Consider the following 16,041-nt stretch of genomic DNA (forward strand, 5'->3'; position numbering starts at 1 on the left):
TGAGAAAGCTATTTCTAAAGTGGCAAGAAATCTTAAGCATTAAGAAGCAGGGCGGGATGTCTGCGCTCGAAATTGGTGGTGTCTGCAGAAAAGCCTTCGCTCCGGCCCCCCGATAGCAGCTCTCCGGCTTCGCCGTGGCCCCCCGCCCCGGGGGACGCCTGCGGCGCGGTCCCCGCCGTCGGGGCCGGCTCCCGCCGTGGCCGGGACTCGCACCGGCAGAGGGAGCTCCGGCCGCGTCCTGCGGGGACCGGGGGGACCCGCTGCTCCCGCCGTCTGGGGGTGGCGGGTCCCCGGCCCCCCCGGCCCCAAGCTCGGGGCACGGCTCCCCTGGCAGCTGCTGGCCGGGATCGTGCCCCCGCCCAGCCCGGGGGCGACCTGCTCCGGACGGGGTGGCCCCCCGCGCGGAGCCGGGGCCGGGGGGGGGCACACGGCGGGGACCCGAGCCCAGCAGCGCTGTCTCCGCTCGCAAGCGGTGGGGGACGTGGCGGGGGGGAGCCGCCCGGGGCCCTGCAGCAGGGCGAGGATCTCGGGCAGGGCCCGCCGGTGCAGCAGCCAGGAGCGGAGCCGCGGCCCTCGGGAGGGCGCTGAACCCCGGGCTACCGCGGGCTGGCGTACGCCTCGCTCCCGGTACCGGCTCCTGCTGCCCTCGGCACCTTGGCCCCGGCGGGCCTCCCTCGCCAGGGGCTCCTGCCAGGAGGGGCCGAGCCGGGGCGGTCTCCCCCTGCCCCGCCATCTCCCCCTGCCCCGCCATCTCCCCCTGCCCCGCCATCTCCTCCCCCTGCCCCATCTCCCCCCTCCTTGCCGCTCACCGGGTGCCCCCTCTCCCGGTGCTGCAGTGGGTCCCACCGGGGTCTGCCCCTGCCTAACGCAGCGCAGGGCTCCCCCCCACCCCCGCCTCCAGCGCTCGGCGCCGCAGGTCCCCCCCGAGTCCCCTCCCAGGGCAGGGGGTGACCGGCCCCGACCCCCCCCCCCCCGCCGGGCAGCCCCGCCGGGTGCGCCCCGTCCAGCCCCGCCGGGGACCGTGCCTGCTCGTCCAGCTGTGCCTCCCGTACGGACACCCGCGGCGGCCAATGGGGAGGCGCGGAGGGGCCGGGGGCGAGCTCCTATTGGCGGCGGGGGGAGGAGGAGCCGGGACTTGAAGTTGGAGTGAGGGATCCAGCTGTGCGGAGCGCTCGGCTCGGCGCGGCCGCCCGCGGGAGCATCCTCCGCCGCCGCCCGTCCCCGGGGCCCCGGCAGCACCCCCCGCCCCGGGCAGATGTTGGGGCGCGGAGGGGGCAGGCAGAGGCGCTAGGGCGGCCCGCCCCGCGGGTGGGGGCCAGCACCGGCAGCGGGCCCCCCCCACCCCACCCCCGCCGCCTCCTCCTCCTCCCCCCTGCCCGCGGCTCGCCCGGGTCGGGCCCCCGGAGGCACGGCGAGGAGGAGCTACGGAGCCCGCAGACGGCAGGGCAGGGCGAGGGGGGCGGCCCGGCCCCGGCTCGCCCGGCCATGCCACCCCGGCGCTGAAGCCGCCCCGCCGCAGCCCCCAGCCCCCCGGCCCCGCCATGGCCGCGCCCCTCTAGGCGCCCTCGCCCCGCGTCGCCCCGGCTCCCCCCGGGGCCGCCGGCCGGAGGATGGACGAGGATGGACCGCGAGCGGCCGAGGAGGAGCCGGAGCCGGGCACAGCCAAGACTTTCATCCGCCTTAATGACCTGTCCGGGGCCGGGGGCCGCCCGGGGCCGGGGGACAGGGAGGCGGGCAGCGGCGACTCGGAGGCGGAGGCGCTGCCCTACCCGGCGCTGGCCCCCGTCGTCTTCTTCTACCTGAGCCAGGAGAGCCGGCCGCGGAGCTGGTGCCTCCGGCTGGTCTGTAACCCGTATCCTTTGCAGGTGCCGGCGGCGAGGTAAGCCCCGCGGGGCCCCCCACCCCCGGCGCGGCGGGCACCTCCCCGCCGGAGCCCGCCGGGTGACGGGGAAGGAGCCGGGGCCGGGGGGCACCCATCGCCCTCCGGCCCCGGGGGTACGGGGGGGTGCTCGGCCGGGAAGTTTTCCGGGCTGTTGGAGGGGGATCGCGGGTCTCCCCTTCCCCGGCCGCCCCGCCGCGGTGCCCCGGCTCCCGTGGGCTCCGCCGCGCCGCTCCGCGGGAGTCGGGGCGGGAGCCCCGGGCGGCCCTTCCTCCCCCCGGGGACCGGCCGGCCGCTGGTGTCCCCGCCCCCCCGGCACACCGAGGGACCCTAACCCCAGTCTCCCCCCCCTTGCAGAACTGTTCTTCCTCCCTAACCCCGTTTCTCGCCCATTTTAGGCTCCCCGCTCCCTTCCCCGAGGGTTTTCAGGGGGGGTGCTGGGGGGTTGGTTTGCTGCCCGGCTCCCTAAATAATTCACAGCGTGCGAGGCCGGCCGAAGGGCCCGCTCTCTGCAGTCCCCGGGGGGGTGCCCCTCGCTTGGAGGGGTCCGGGGGAGGCGGGGGTCACGGTCCCCGGGGTGTGCATCGGCCAAGGGCTGCTGCTTGCCCTGTCCTGGGGTGAGCCGTGACCCTGCGAAGGCATCTGGTCTCCTTCCAAACTCCCTGTCTGCTCCGGCGCAGGCTCTGCGTCCGAGCCGCTTTAGTCAAGTTTAAGCTTTCAAAAGAAGGGGGGTGGGGGGGTTGAAATAGAAAAGACAATAGAAAAATTGCTTCTTGCCACGGTCTTGTTGCCTTTAAAGCCTCCCTTGGAGTTGAGTTGCAACCAGCACACGGTTTGTAGCATCGCAAGTGTTTTACCATCCCCGAACTCCAGTTCCATTTATTATTTACAGAAACAAAACCCCAAAATGAAATAAAGCGAAGCGATGTGGCTTCCAGCAGGGGCTGGTGCGGGAGAGGCGGCCGCTGAGCGGCTGAAGTTCCCGGGTCCGCGCCGCTCTGCCTGCGCGGAAGGCGGGCGAGCGTGTACGGGCAGCAACCCCACATCTGGAGCGGGAGAGGCTGTGCGGTAGCGGGGAGGACATGTTCCACGGCACAGAGGGCCAGAATATCCTGTGCGAGTCCTCCGCCGCTCCTGGTGTGCGGGAACTGGTGGGAATTCCATCTCGGCTGAGGTCGGTGTGCCTGGGAAGAGTGGCGAGGGGCTGCCAGAGTTGTGAATATTGTTTTACTTGAGGTTCAGCAATAATTTATCTGATAAACACGCTGCCTTCTTTCCTAAAATGTCCCCCGGGAGGGGAAAAACAAGATTTCTCTTCCCAGTCATGAATACTCCCAGCAGTTTCCCCCCAAACCTCTTTCACACCAGCTAAGCAGTTCAAAGCTGCATTTATTTAAGCATCTTAGGAAATCCTGCAACTTTGTGAAGCCTTCTGTTTTGGGAAGAAATATTAACAACAGGCTGCGAGTCAGTGTGTTCTTATTGCCTGCTATGACTAATATTATTTATGATTGCTGATTTAAATATGTTTTCAAGTCTCTCTTTTTTTTTTTTTTTTTTCCTTCCTAATGATGTTGTTTTGAAGCAGGTGTTAACACCTGCATCTTTTTGGTTGTTTTCAGTAAAATCCCCCACCCCAATAATGGCTTGAAATGCATCTTCTCCTCTGTGGCTGCAAATCCAAGCAGATTAACTTTTGTCCTTGGAAAATTAGTGGTACTGTGGGCACCTGCAAGCACCGCTGCGAGCAGGGGATGAGCATTAGGTGCAGCCCCGCAAGCTGGGATTTTCCTTGTTGATTTTTCACTCATTGCCGACAGAGAAAGGCGCTTGCTGGGAGCCCAGGGGCCACGGGGGACGATGCTGCGGGTCTCCGAGTCGCGTGTCTGCATGCGGTTGTTTGTTTTCAGGGTCACTGACCCAGAATTGGGGGAGTTTATTTAAAAACATCACAAAAAAAAAAAAAAGGCAGTTCAGCCTCCAGATGAGAGGCAGGCAGCGGCCAGCTTGGCACCCACGCTGCGTCCCATCGCTCGCTGGGCCGTGCAGCAGAGCAGCACCTTGCTCGTTCCTTCGGCGCTCTGCAGGCCGAGTGCCAGAGCTGAGCCCCTTGCTCGGTTATATTTATTATTTTTATTTTTTTTCCTTTAGCGTGGTGGGCCAGTAAAGTGGCTCTTCTCAGGCTGTAACCTTCTAGGAATCGTGCCCTGGTGCTAAAATCACATTGCTGGAAAGTCTGTGCCACCAGCTGCCCTGGAGAGGAGTGACAGCGCTTGGGCTCACGTGGCTGGTGAATCCTACCCCGGCCCCACGGGGTTTGGGGCCTTCGCTGGCTTCTGCCGCGCTCTCGGGCGGTTTTTACCTTTCTGTGGGTGAGGCTGGCTGCCCGTGCAGAAATTGGATGGGAGGGCTCTCGTTTGAGCCGTGCCTGTGGAGATGCACGGCTTGCCGGCTTGGCCAGGCGGGTTTGCGGTGCTCTGATCTGGCTGATAAACTTTGCTGTCGGCGCGGTGTCGGGAGGAGGTGCTGGAGCTGCTCCTGCACCCGCAGCTCCCTCGCTGGCCCCAGCAAGGGCAGCTCCTGCCCCCGGGGGGCAGCTGGAGGTGCTGGGGTGCTGCTCTCCATCCCTGTCCAGGCAGCTTGTGTGACCCTGGTAGCCGAGGCCGGGATGCGGCGTTCGGGGGAGGGTGACGGTTGATGTGCCGAGTGTCCGGCAAGGATCCAAAGTCCTGTCGAGGTGGTTTGTCAGGCTTTTCTACCCTGTTTCCATTCAAAGCATCCTCTGCCTGGGCCAGGGAGGTTTCTCCCTTGCTGTCTGGAGCAGAGCCCCGGGGACCTGTGCTGTGCTCCTGCTCCTCCCCTCCCTTAGGGCTAGAAAGAGGTCATGAAGTTTGACCTGATCCAGAAATACTCTAGAGCCTGAAATCTTGGGGTTTTAACCCTAAAACTGTATCAGTCCTGCCAAGCCGTCCTCCCCCTCCACTCCATTGTGGTCTTTGAGTGAAAACCTGGCTGGGGCCAGGCACGCCATGCGACAGAGAGCCGGGGGGGACGAGCCTGGTTTCCCACCCGTGTGTTGCCCTTGGCTCCGGGATGAAAGGCTCTGCCCCGGGTGAAGACCGCCTGGGTCAAAAGGGGAAGGAGCAGGGACACGGGTGGGACGTGTTAAATGGCCACGGCGCTGGGCCCACGGGCTCGGGGCTGGGAAGGGCTGCGGCGACGGGCAGGGCGTCCCGGTGTGCGTGCCGGTGAGGCGGTGAGAGGAGAAGCTGGCATCTCTGGGGGGGAAAAAAGAGGAGGCAAGCTGCTTATTTGACTTTCACTTATAAAATAAAAGCACCATGAAGGCTGGGAGGATGAAAGGCTGTAGCAGGGGCTGTGCCAGGCTGCTCCTCTGATCAGAAACAAGAAACGAGGCTATTTCTTGAGAATTGTGGAGTGATTGAAGAGCAGGGATGGAGAAAGTGGGGAGGATGCTACTGCTTGGTGTTAAGAGCTCTGAATAGGAAAATAACAGTGTAACTGAAAGGGCCTGTGATCTCTATTGTAGTACTGAAATCTGCCTCTTCCCCCGCGCCGTGTCTGCCTGCAGAGCCCTGCTGCCTGGAGAGCAGCACGCTGGCAACGGCGGGGGGCTGCAAAAAGCTGCTGAAAGGTACCGTTCTGGGGAGACATCCCCAAATTGGTTGAAATCCCATCTTTTCTTCCCGGTTCAGAGGGTGAAGGGCAGCTCCGTGAATGCCTTTGGTGGGGAGGGAACGTTTGGGTGGCGCTGGCAGGAGCGCTCCCATCTCGCCTGGCTGCTCCGGTGTGTGGTCCCTGGGATTTGGGTTTCGAAAATGGCTTTAGGAAAGAAACACATCTCGATCCGGTCACGGTAACGAGCCCTGCCTTCTGCCTTTGGTCTGCAATAAAACCCAGAGGGCTCTTCCAGCAGGCTCCTCGCACGGCTCCGCTCGCTTCCCATTAGCCAGAGGTGGATGATCAAAGGCTCCAGCCCGGGGAGCTGCCGAGTGCCCCCAGCTCTCGCTGGAAGTCAGCAGAGCTGCAGATGGCCGGCAGCCTCCAGGCGCGGGCCCGGAGCCCTCGGGGCCTCACGCCAAGGCATAGCTGAGGTCTGCACCGGGCTGGCTCACGGGATGGCTGGAGCCGCCGTCCCGGAGCTCGGCACGTCGTGGAAGGCAGTGCTGGCCCTGCCGAGGGGGCCGGTCAGCCCTCACCCGCTGAGCTCGCCCCAAGCCCCGTGGGTCTGTGTGCCGGCACCGCTCCGCATCGGCCTGGCTGGATCCAGCACCCCTGGAGGGGCATGTCCGTGTGTCCGGCTGCACCGGAGCAAGGAGCCTCCTGTGTGGTGGGGACCAGAACCGAACCCACGGAGCTGTGCTGCGGTTTGGGCTTCCCAACCCCGGCGGTGCCCCCCGAAGCACTCCCTCCCGTGGGGATGCCCGTGGCGCGGGCAGCGGGCAAGCGGGACCCCCGGCACCTCGGTGGGTACTCGGGGTCCTCGCCCCCTCCTCGGCTGTGCCAGCTCATGGGGAGAGCCGGATGCTGCGTCTGCTGCTATTTCGAGGGTTCAATTGTAGCACAGAGTTAAAAATATAATTTTTTTGTTATCAAAAGGGTGCGTTTTGAGGGGAGAGCACACATGGTGTCCTTTAAACTTTGTTACGTTTGTTCCAACATCACTTTTGGGTTTAACAAAGCAAAAAGCTTTGGTTTGAGAGGTTGGACCTGACAGGGATCTTGTTTTGATTTAAAAACCCCACAAAGGAGTCAGAATCCGTTTGCTTCACCTGCGTCTGATCCATCCCAGGGCACTTGAACTTGTTTCTCTCCCATGACCCAGTTCTCCAGCCGGTGCAGAGGGAAACACCGCCGCCGTGGCCGACCCTCTGCCGGCTCCGTGCCCCTTCCCCGGCTCCTGGTGGGAAATGGGAAACACGACTTTCCCGGCTGACGCCGGGCTGGGGGGCTCCCTCGGCCCCCCCGGCGGGGATGGGGCATCCTGCTGCTCCCCGGGGCAGGTGCTGGCGCATCCCTGGGCTCCCACCAGCTCCCGTGCGAGGATCCTGGAGAGAAACAGGACCCACCGCCTTTTGCCGAGGGCAGCGTGAAGGTGAGGTGGTTATTCCTCTCCTTCCAGGGGACAAATAACTCTGAAACCTCTTCCCTGCTGTTCACAAATCCTTCGGGAGCTCGGCAGGAGCGGCGGGCGGTATTCACTGCTGGGCGCAGTGGCCAGCATCCCTCTCATTGCTGTCTCCCCAGCAGAGCCAGGAGCTGCTGGATCCTAACCTAGGTAATGCACCGCACCTCACCGGGGATCTCTGGACCCATCCATCTCCCGGCTGTGCCGGCAGCCGGGCGCTTCCTTGCTCCCTGCTTGTGTGTGTGTGTTTTTTAAGGAGATTCTTCTGCGAATTCCCTCTTCCAGGCTGTTGTGTCACATCTGGAAGTTTGTGTAGGAGTTTATCCAAGCGCTGGAGTACAGCGCAGCTTTTTCTCATTTAAAAATCATAGGCTGGCATTTTGAAGCGGGCTGGCGGCGGGGGGAGGGAAGGGGAGAGGGAAGCTGTCTGCCAAAAAGGAGACTGGAGCAGAGGAATCGTAATGACTTCCAGAAGTTTTCTTTCTTTCTTCCTTTCTTGCTTTCCCTCCCTCTCTCCCGGCGCGCAGACAAAAGGCTCGGCCTCATGCAGTTCATGGTTATGTCATCCCGGCGCGGGGAGCCCCGGCCGGGAGGGGTGGCCCCGTCCTGCCCGGGGACCCTGCTCCGCTCGGGGACAGCTCTGCTTTGGCTCCTTGTAGGAAATCCGGAACAAGGGCTCCCACGCGGGGCGGCGGGGGCCGTCTCCGGAGACCTGCTTTTCATTTGGGGCCAGGAGCCGAGGCAGGGTGGCTGGGAGGCCCCCCAGCCCCTCGTGCCCAGGACCGGGGGGCTCAGACAGGCGGGCGGCAATTCAGGATGGGGCCGGACCACCCCAGCCGCCGCTCATCCATGGGGCTGACGTGTCTCCTGGCCAATCTGTGCAGACTCGTGGCTCTCGACTTGATCAGCTTTCGTGCTTTCTCCCCCGTTCAGTAGCACTGGGTGTTGGAGCCGGTCTGGAAATGCCCAGGATTTTATGATGCATAGAAAATGTTCTGCTTTCTTCTCCCCCCACACCCCCTGCAGATGTTTTGGCATCATGCTGAAAAATGCTTCTTTCCCATTTTTACTTTAAACTCTGTTTCACTTTTTTTTTCCCATGCAGAAAAGACCAAGTTTTTGATTGCCCCAGGTTCCCTGCCCAGGTCTCTCTCAGCTCTCCTTTTCTTTTTCTGCTGGTTTGCTGGAAGGGAGCAGAACCTTTGGCCAAAATGAACCTCACCGATGGCTTTTTCGTTTGGATCGTGAAATCATTTTCCCTTGGAAGAGGAGCCTCGGGGAGCCTTTGCCCCCGGCAGCTTTGCTGGCCGCTGCGGATGGGGAGGAGGGTCCGGGGGAGCGGGGCCGTCCGTGGGGAACCGGGGCCGGAGCATCCGGAGTCAGGTTGGGAGGGCTTTGAAGCTTTGCTGTGGTTTGGAGGGGGTTGAATTTCCTAGTTAATTAGGAGGCCTAAGTGTTTCTGGGTTTGTTACGAGGCCAGATCGTGGCTTTCCCTTCCCCGGCGCCTTGGCTCTCCGCTGAGCAACCTAGATGTGAAATATTCCCTTTGGTTGGTGATGCACGCGGAGGTTTCCCCCAACCTGGGTTCATTTGGCTTTGGCTTTGGCTTTCGCCAGCCTTGGCCTCTCACCCAGGAATCTGGCCTGGTGCTAAGAAACGAAAAAAGAAAAGAAGGAAATTCTCATGGTTTTATATAACGGAGTGAGTAACGACTGATCGTGCTTTGGGATGCTCTCACATCTGCTTCCTACCAAAGCCCCAGCAAAGAGGCTTCAGGCAGATGGAAAAAGCACATATTTCAGCCTGAATATTTGCTGAGAGAAACTTTCAGGCTCGATCTGTGTGCTGACTGCCATGGCACTGGTTTCTGCCTTACGGGAAACGGGCTGTCGGGGTGCCAGGAACAGCATCGCGTGCCCGAGGTGCGGCACGGCTGGGCCGGTCCCGGTGCGAGCCCCACGCCGGGGCCGCACGCACGTGTGTGGGACCAGGACGTGCCCGTGAGTCAACCCTCAGAAGTTCACCGGTTAGTCACAAGTGGATGGAAATTGTCTATTGGTTTGGCTCCGGTGCCTGGAACGTGGTTTTGGTCGGGATTTTTAACGTGTTTCCTAGGCGGAAGGGACTGGCTGTTGTTTGGCGGGGGTTTTTTGTCACTTGTGTCCTCCCTGCTTTCTCTCTCCCTCTGCCGGGATGCGAAACCCCGGGGTGCGGGCAGGAGGGGGCTGCAAATGGGAACAAAATGCTAAAGCAGGTGATGGGCAAGAGCTGGGAGCTTGGTACAGACAAGCTTATAAAGAAAAGGGGATTTATTTACCGTAATCCAGACGCTAGCCCCACACTTACAGGGTTCCTGATGCAAAGCATCCGTATATTTATCTCTAATTTGGGTCTCTTCCAAGAGATTTCCCCCCGGCGCATCCACTGAGCCAGCCTCGAGATGCTCGCTGACCCCGGGGCTGAAGGCGAACCCGCAGCTGGCGGCGGAGGAGCTGGGCGAGGGGGTTCACGGGGATTCACCCACCTTGGCAGCCCGACCGCCCCGGCGGGCTTCATGCCTTCAGGATTTCCTATGATTCCTAACTTAATCAGGTCAGGTTTAGCACTCGCTCCTCCTCCGGCGTTATGGACTGCCTCTGCGTGCTCCCGAGATGCTGGTGGCCAGAGCAGCCCAAGGCAGAGCCCTCCCCTGCCCAGATGGCGAACAGGACTTGTTAATGATTTGTTAATTCAATTAGAAAGTGCTCGTTAACCCATGGCGAGGCTGAAGCTCCCTTCTGGAGGGCAGGGCTCGCCCCCATGCCTGCGACTCCCTCTGCCAAAACATTTATTTGGTGTTAAGCTGCCAGCCACGCTATGCAAATATAGATGTTAATCATGAATAAGGTTCATTTTTAGCTCTGGGTTGAGACTAGACTTGGGAAGAACCTGGCTCTGGGGGGGTGGTGGGGAGCGATGCCTTCGGCAGCGGGGGGGCACAGCCCCCGGGGCCAGGTTGGCCGGATCCTGCGGGAGGGAGCAAACATCTCGGCTCCCGCTCAGCCCCGGGGTTTATAGGAATAAAATGTTCCTTCTGCTGCGGGTTGAATAAGGCTTTCAGTGGCGTTTGATGGGCTGCGCTTTAACCAGCCTCCTCCGCATCAGCGTTAGCTGCTAATAGCATGAAACCCGGGTCTGGGCTGGCGGTCCCCGTGCCTGTGTCGGAAGCAGAGTATCTTTAATTCGGGAACCATTGTGTCTAGATAGCCTGGCTGTGGCAATTCTACCTTAACGGGAGAAAACAGAAAGCCCAGTAAGAATGATAAATAACGGGGCCCTGATGCTCCATTGAATTAATGCTTATTTGGGCAGACAGGGAGGAGAGGAATTAAATTAATATCTGACTTGTAACTGCTACTGTATGTGGTTATTGACTTATCTTGCTTTGGAGGACCATAAATATGCCTCAGGATATACCCCTGAGACCATAATCTGCTCGGGGTCACGGTGCAGGTCTGTCTCTGATGCTCCTTCAGAGACTCATCCTGACTGCTGGGGTCAAAAATCCAAATTCCTCTGACAAAGGACCCAGCCATGTGCGGAGGGGAATGTGTTTGCACTTCACTGTGAGCGTACGGCATAAATCTTGAAGGCCTCTGCCTCGCATAAATCGCTTTATTGTTTGTAATCCTCTGGCCGGCTCGGTGCTGGAGGGCGCGGAGCCCGATTCGACTCGGGGGGAGAGGCACGGGTGAAGCTCCTCGGCTCCGGCGTTGGGATGGATCACAGCTGGAGCCTCGTACTCTCATCCGCTCCCTTTTTCCCTGTGCCTGGGATTTTGTCCCCCTTGGGCAGTTGTTTGGGGTTTGAGGATGCCTTGGTGAGATAAGCTGGGGGGTCTCAGCGTGCCCCTTGATAGCCCTAGCCAAGGGGTTGGGGGGTATCCGTGAGCCTGGGCAGAGGAGCGAGATCTTCTCGATGCCCTGTGGATGCTCTGGTCTGGACGACCCAGGGGATGCGATGCCAACCCTGGGCGAGCCGTGGCACCCCAGGAATGCCGGCCGTGGGGCTGGCACGGGGCATTTCGTGGCTCAGCCTGCCTGGGTGGGTGGGCTTCTTGGTGTCCCAGGCACTGGGCTTGCTGTAGCCATGTGTACATGGGTGCACGTGGGGTCAGCAGCTCGGGAAGCTCGTGGTTTGGTGATGGCGTGGGCCAGCCTGACCTGTCATGGTCCCCTCTCTCGTGAGGCTGGAGCCGGTGCCGGGACATCCCTGGGCAGCTGAGCCGTGGCAGTCTGTCCTTCCTCTAGCTAAGGCGGACGTTTCCTTCCCACCTCTTGGGCTCGCTTTCGTGTAGGGGATAACTCGCTGCCTCCGTGACTCTCCTTATGGCAGTGCTGTTGACCTGGTTCTCTGGCACAGCCCGTGTTAGCGGAGAAGTCCCCAGGCCAGGCAAGCCGTGCTCCGAGCCCCAGCCCTGCCCCTTGCCCATTGCTCCAGCCCCTGGTGCGTCGCCTTGCCTGGGCTGGGCATCGCTACGGTGAGGGTATTTATTAGGATGCTTCTATTTTATCCTCCCTTAGGATGGAGCACGTCCTGTCCCCTCCCACAGCCCCTTCCCCGGGCTCTGCCTCTCCCCTCCAGCCCTGGCCACTGACACGCAGCTCCCGTGGGAGCAATTTCCCCTGCCATGAGCAAATCAAAGCTCCTTCTTCTTCAGAAACTGCTCGTGGCAGCAGCACAGGGGAATTCTGTCTTTTACCAGGCTGGAAAACAGCGGAGGAGCCCAAGGCCAGCGCAGGGTACCCGCAGCAAGGGTGGAGACGCTTCTTCCTTCGTCTCAGTAAATGGGCTCTGGCTCCTCCAGCAGCGGATGTTCAAATCTCGCAGCTGGGTTTTGGGCTTGGCTTTTTGCTGGGTTTTGTTTTCTCTTTTCTCGTAGCCCCATGAAACTGGGCTGCCTCGGCTCGGGGAGCACAGAGGGTTGGGCAAATGGCGGTCAAGCTGCAAATCTGGTGGTGAATTGGAGGACAAAAGGATGCACCGAAAGCGCTTTGCTGTGCCTCCTCCTCCCCTCCCCCAAATCCCCTCCTTTCATCTGCCGAATACCTTGATTTTTCCACCTCTGGTGGTTTTTTTTTTTTTTTTTACTATTGCCTGGGTTTCGCATCGGGGGCAGGATGGAGGTTGGGGGGTGTGTGTGTGTGTGTGTGCGCGCGATGAAGCTATTCGAGGAGTTGTGATCTCTGCATTTCATTTTGCAGTTCAGCTGGAAAGATCTCGTTTCCAAATACACCCACACACAGGCACAGCAAGAGAGAAAGCAGGCAAGGGAGCTGCTCAAGGGGGATGGGGCGGTGCAGGGGAGGGCTGGGGGCCGGGCAGCGCCGGGGCTCGGGAGCCTTTCCCTGCATTTGGTGGATCTGATTCGGAGCGGTCCGTAGCCTTTATCTGAGGCCAGGAGATGGTACCCTCTGCCTCGACCCTATATCCCAAGGCCATGCAGGTGCTTGGCTGCACCCATGGGTGCCTGGCTGCTTTAGTCCAGAGCAAAGGGGGAGCGGGAGGAGCGAGGGTCCCTGAGCAGAGCCTTTGCCCTGAGCCTGGCAGCGGCCCCGAGAGCGGCCGGGGCAGTTGTAGGGTTGGACACGGTGTGTGTGTACGTGCACCTGTACCCACCACGGGCTGAGCAGAGCCCAGGGCATGGCAGCGTGGTGGTGAGCCCTGCTTGTGCCATGGAAGAAGAGCAAAGGCACAGAAAGGAGTCACAAAACTCCTCTCCCAGTGACCTTCAAGCTGAAGTCATCTTGTTTCCAAAGATGAGCCGGTGCTGGAGTGGCTCTTTTAGCCTGTAACCCCCCCTCCGCACCATCTCCCTCCAGCGCCTTCCCTGCCAGCTGGGTCCCGACTCCAGCTCTGGGTTTCTGGAGGAGCTGATGGCGGTGTGGATGCATCCCCCAGCGCGGGGAGGGATGGGGTTAGCGGAAAGCAAATGAACCTTCATCCTGGTGGGCATCTGGGCGTGCAGCAGCAGGTAAATGCGAGGGGCTGGCTGGGCAGCCGAGCAGACGGGGACTCGGTGGCGGTGGAAGGTTTTGGAGAGACACCTCAGCCTGCCTCGGCTGCAAGCCGACAGCAAGCTCGCCTCTTCGGCAGCGTGCCAGGGGGGTTGTGGGGGCACCTGCCTGAGCCCCCGGCTCTGGGTCCTTCCTTCGGGGCTGTGGAGCAGCTCGGGGTGCTGGGGTGTGCGGGGGAGCACCCCCTCCTGCAGGGTGCTGCCACGGGTGCCCGTGTGCCCCCCACCTCCCCTCCGGGCCCCTTGGGTGGATGCTGGTGGCACGTCTCTCAGCTCGGCCCCCGCACACCGAGTCCTCCCGCCGTCCCTTCGGGGTCAGCGCGTGATTTTTTCCATCGCTCTGAAGAGGCTGAGCTCATACAACAATATTCCCTGGGCCAACACCGCTCCTTTTTGAAGTTCCTTGTTTTGGTATTCCTCAAACTTCATAACCTCAGGCATGAAACCCAACACCCCTTGGCACCGGAGGCTTTTCTCCAATGCCGCGGCTTTGGTTATCCCCAGCATCCCACCTCCTGGTGAAACCATTGCCCCATCCCCGAGCTGCTGGCTGATGCCATCCCCTCCCCAACTCACCGCAAGTCTTAAACGGTGGTAAAATAGGATCCTCCGGCCACCTCGGCACGCCGCAGCGTGCTGCCCGGGCTGGCGGGGGAAAGGCAGCCACCAAAGCGCGCTCCCGGCAGTGTTTGTCTTAGCCGGGGGCCACGGCCGGAGCCGGGGCTCTGCCAAGCAGTGAAAATGCCGGAGCAGTGAGTTTATCCCACGGTGTTTGATTTGTGGTCGTGGTGGAAGTCGTGTCAGGAGTAAATGTAGAGGATGCGGCAGAAAAGAGCCATTTCGAGACGGTCACAAAAACATCTCGTGCTGCTAGAAGTTGGGATTTTCTTTTTATTTTTCTTCCCCCCGCTGCTGGCCGCACTGGCTGCGAGGTGAAGTTTATGGGAGAAATAGCGGTGGTTCCGGGAAATATTTTGCCTAGCTCGTATTGTTGAATTTTATTTTCTTTTGCTGGCAGTGGATGGAGGAAATGGGAACGCAAACAGCTTGGCCAGTGGGTTGTTGGTCCAGAAATCAGCCTGACCAGAGGCTGCTTCGGCAGGGAGAGAAAATACTCAAAAGCGGATGGGGTTTTCATTGCTTTCGTTCCTTTCTCTTCCCGTCCCCGCTCCCGGCCGGCTCTTAGAATGCTATTAAACGAGGGGCAAAGGCATCTGAAGGCAGAGACTGTTAATGCAAGGATGCGCATTGATGCTTCTGGCCCTCCTGTGCGTTCTCGCTGATTAAAATCTTAAATTCTTCCATTTTTGACAAGATTTGGGGTTTCTGCGCGGAGCTGGAGAGTCTCTATGGCAACAGCTAAAGGCAACTTTTATCCCTAACCTTTTTTTTTTGCAGAGGGGGAAGAGGACGAGTACGTGATGCTGGGGCACCGATAACTGTTTGAACCCCCCTAATATTTGGGGTAGCGAGTGCTGGGCGAGGGGTGGGACTGTTAAACTGAAATCCAGAGTGGCTTTGTGCCTATGAAGCCAAGGGGCTGGGACCAGTTCTGCCCCGGCTGGGACCCTCTCCCCTCTGCCAATAAAGGTATTTTTTGACTGTGGGAGAGAGCGGGGTCGCGTCCGTCCCCGCGTCCGTCCCCGCGTCCATCCCCGCGTCCATCCCGCCCCAAGGCTGGGGGTTTCCCACTCGGGTTTGTTGCGTCCGGAGGAGTTTGGAGCCGTTCTCGGAGAGCGATTGCGGCAGCGTTTCAAGACGCAATTAAAACCCTAACCTTTCAGGAACAGTCTTGCAGCATGTAATAGAAAGGAAACCAGCTGGGCCCGATTGAAACATAATAGGTTTGGGGAGTAATTTTTAGAATCCTATACTGTAGGTCTTTCTAGAAAGATACTATACAATTTAATAACATGTTATATTCCTATATGTTATATTTAAATCATCCTATAGTATTGTGTAGGAGGAATCTAATTTTCCACTACAGGGTAATATACCTTTCTATAGGTTTCCAGTTGTGAGTTTTTTTGTCCAACGGAATTAAATGAAAAATTATATCCTTCCTAGAAAATCTAACAAAATGATGAGAAAATAATACCTTTAATTTATTTAATAAAGCATGTAAGTATTTTCCATATGGGCTTATATAGCTGCATAGAAACCCACTTTGAGCTTGTTGGGAAGTGGTTTAGCGATCGGATAGAGATGGGTTCCGCTGCGGTCCCAGCCGGGCAGCGCGGGGGCTCTGCAGCGGGGGCCTGGGCCTGTCCAAAGAGGAGAAAAAATAAAAATAAATAAAAGCCAGGACTTTCTTGCACCTCTATTTCCCCTCCTGGAATGCAGTTAGAGAGAAGATGGAGCGGCAGGTTCAGGGCTGTGACCTGGGCTGGGGCATGAAGCCGCACTTGGGAGCTGGCGGGAGCGGGGTGAGGCTGGGGGCCAGATCCTGCGCCGGAGTCCTGGGGGCTGGTAGCCCAGGTGTTTGCAGAGTCTGGAGAAGGGAGCAAAGAGCTGCGATGAGAAATGGGCTTTGGAAATAGCAGGCAGGGGCTGTACCGCGCTGCGTGGCTGTTTGCAGCAGGCTGAGGAAGGCAGGAGGAGGGAGGGAAGGGCTGAAAATCTGGCCGTGGGGATGTCAAATGAAGCTATGGGCGGTTGCTGTGCTGGTCCTTAGCGAGTAACTGGGCAGCTCTGTGGTCTCGGATGGTCCCACGGGAGCCTGCTCTGCTCGGCACCGTGTTCAGGGTCGGACCCGCTCCCGTTGCCGGGATGGCTGCAGCCGTGCAAAGCATGCCCAGGGGTAAAAGGAAAAGCTGTCGCCCGCAGCAAAGCGGGGTGTCTAATCCCAGATAAGCCCCAGCCTCAGGATCTGACTTTTTTAGCTTCAGATCCCCATGTGGGAGTCCAGGTTAGGGCTGTCTGCAGGGCCTCGGGGTGGACGGTGCTCTGATATTTATT

At 60.0% G+C, this 16,041-nt stretch overlaps 1 protein-coding gene across 1 annotated transcript in view; it reads left to right on the plus strand.

Moving 5' to 3' along the window:
* Positions 1-1,682: 1,682 nt before the first annotated feature.
* Positions 1,683-16,041, plus strand: part of CACNA1G (calcium voltage-gated channel subunit alpha1 G) — a gene marked incomplete at its 3' end in the record, with an annotated part of 148,389 nt that continues 134,030 nt past the window's right edge. The window contains exon 1 of the mRNA XM_082327130.1: positions 1,683-1,852. The remainder of the gene's footprint in view (positions 1,853-16,041) is intronic.

Source organism: Platalea leucorodia (assembly GCF_965183815.1).
Source record: "Platalea leucorodia genome assembly, chromosome: 14".
Lineage (NCBI taxonomy): Eukaryota > Metazoa > Chordata > Aves > Pelecaniformes > Threskiornithidae > Platalea > Platalea leucorodia.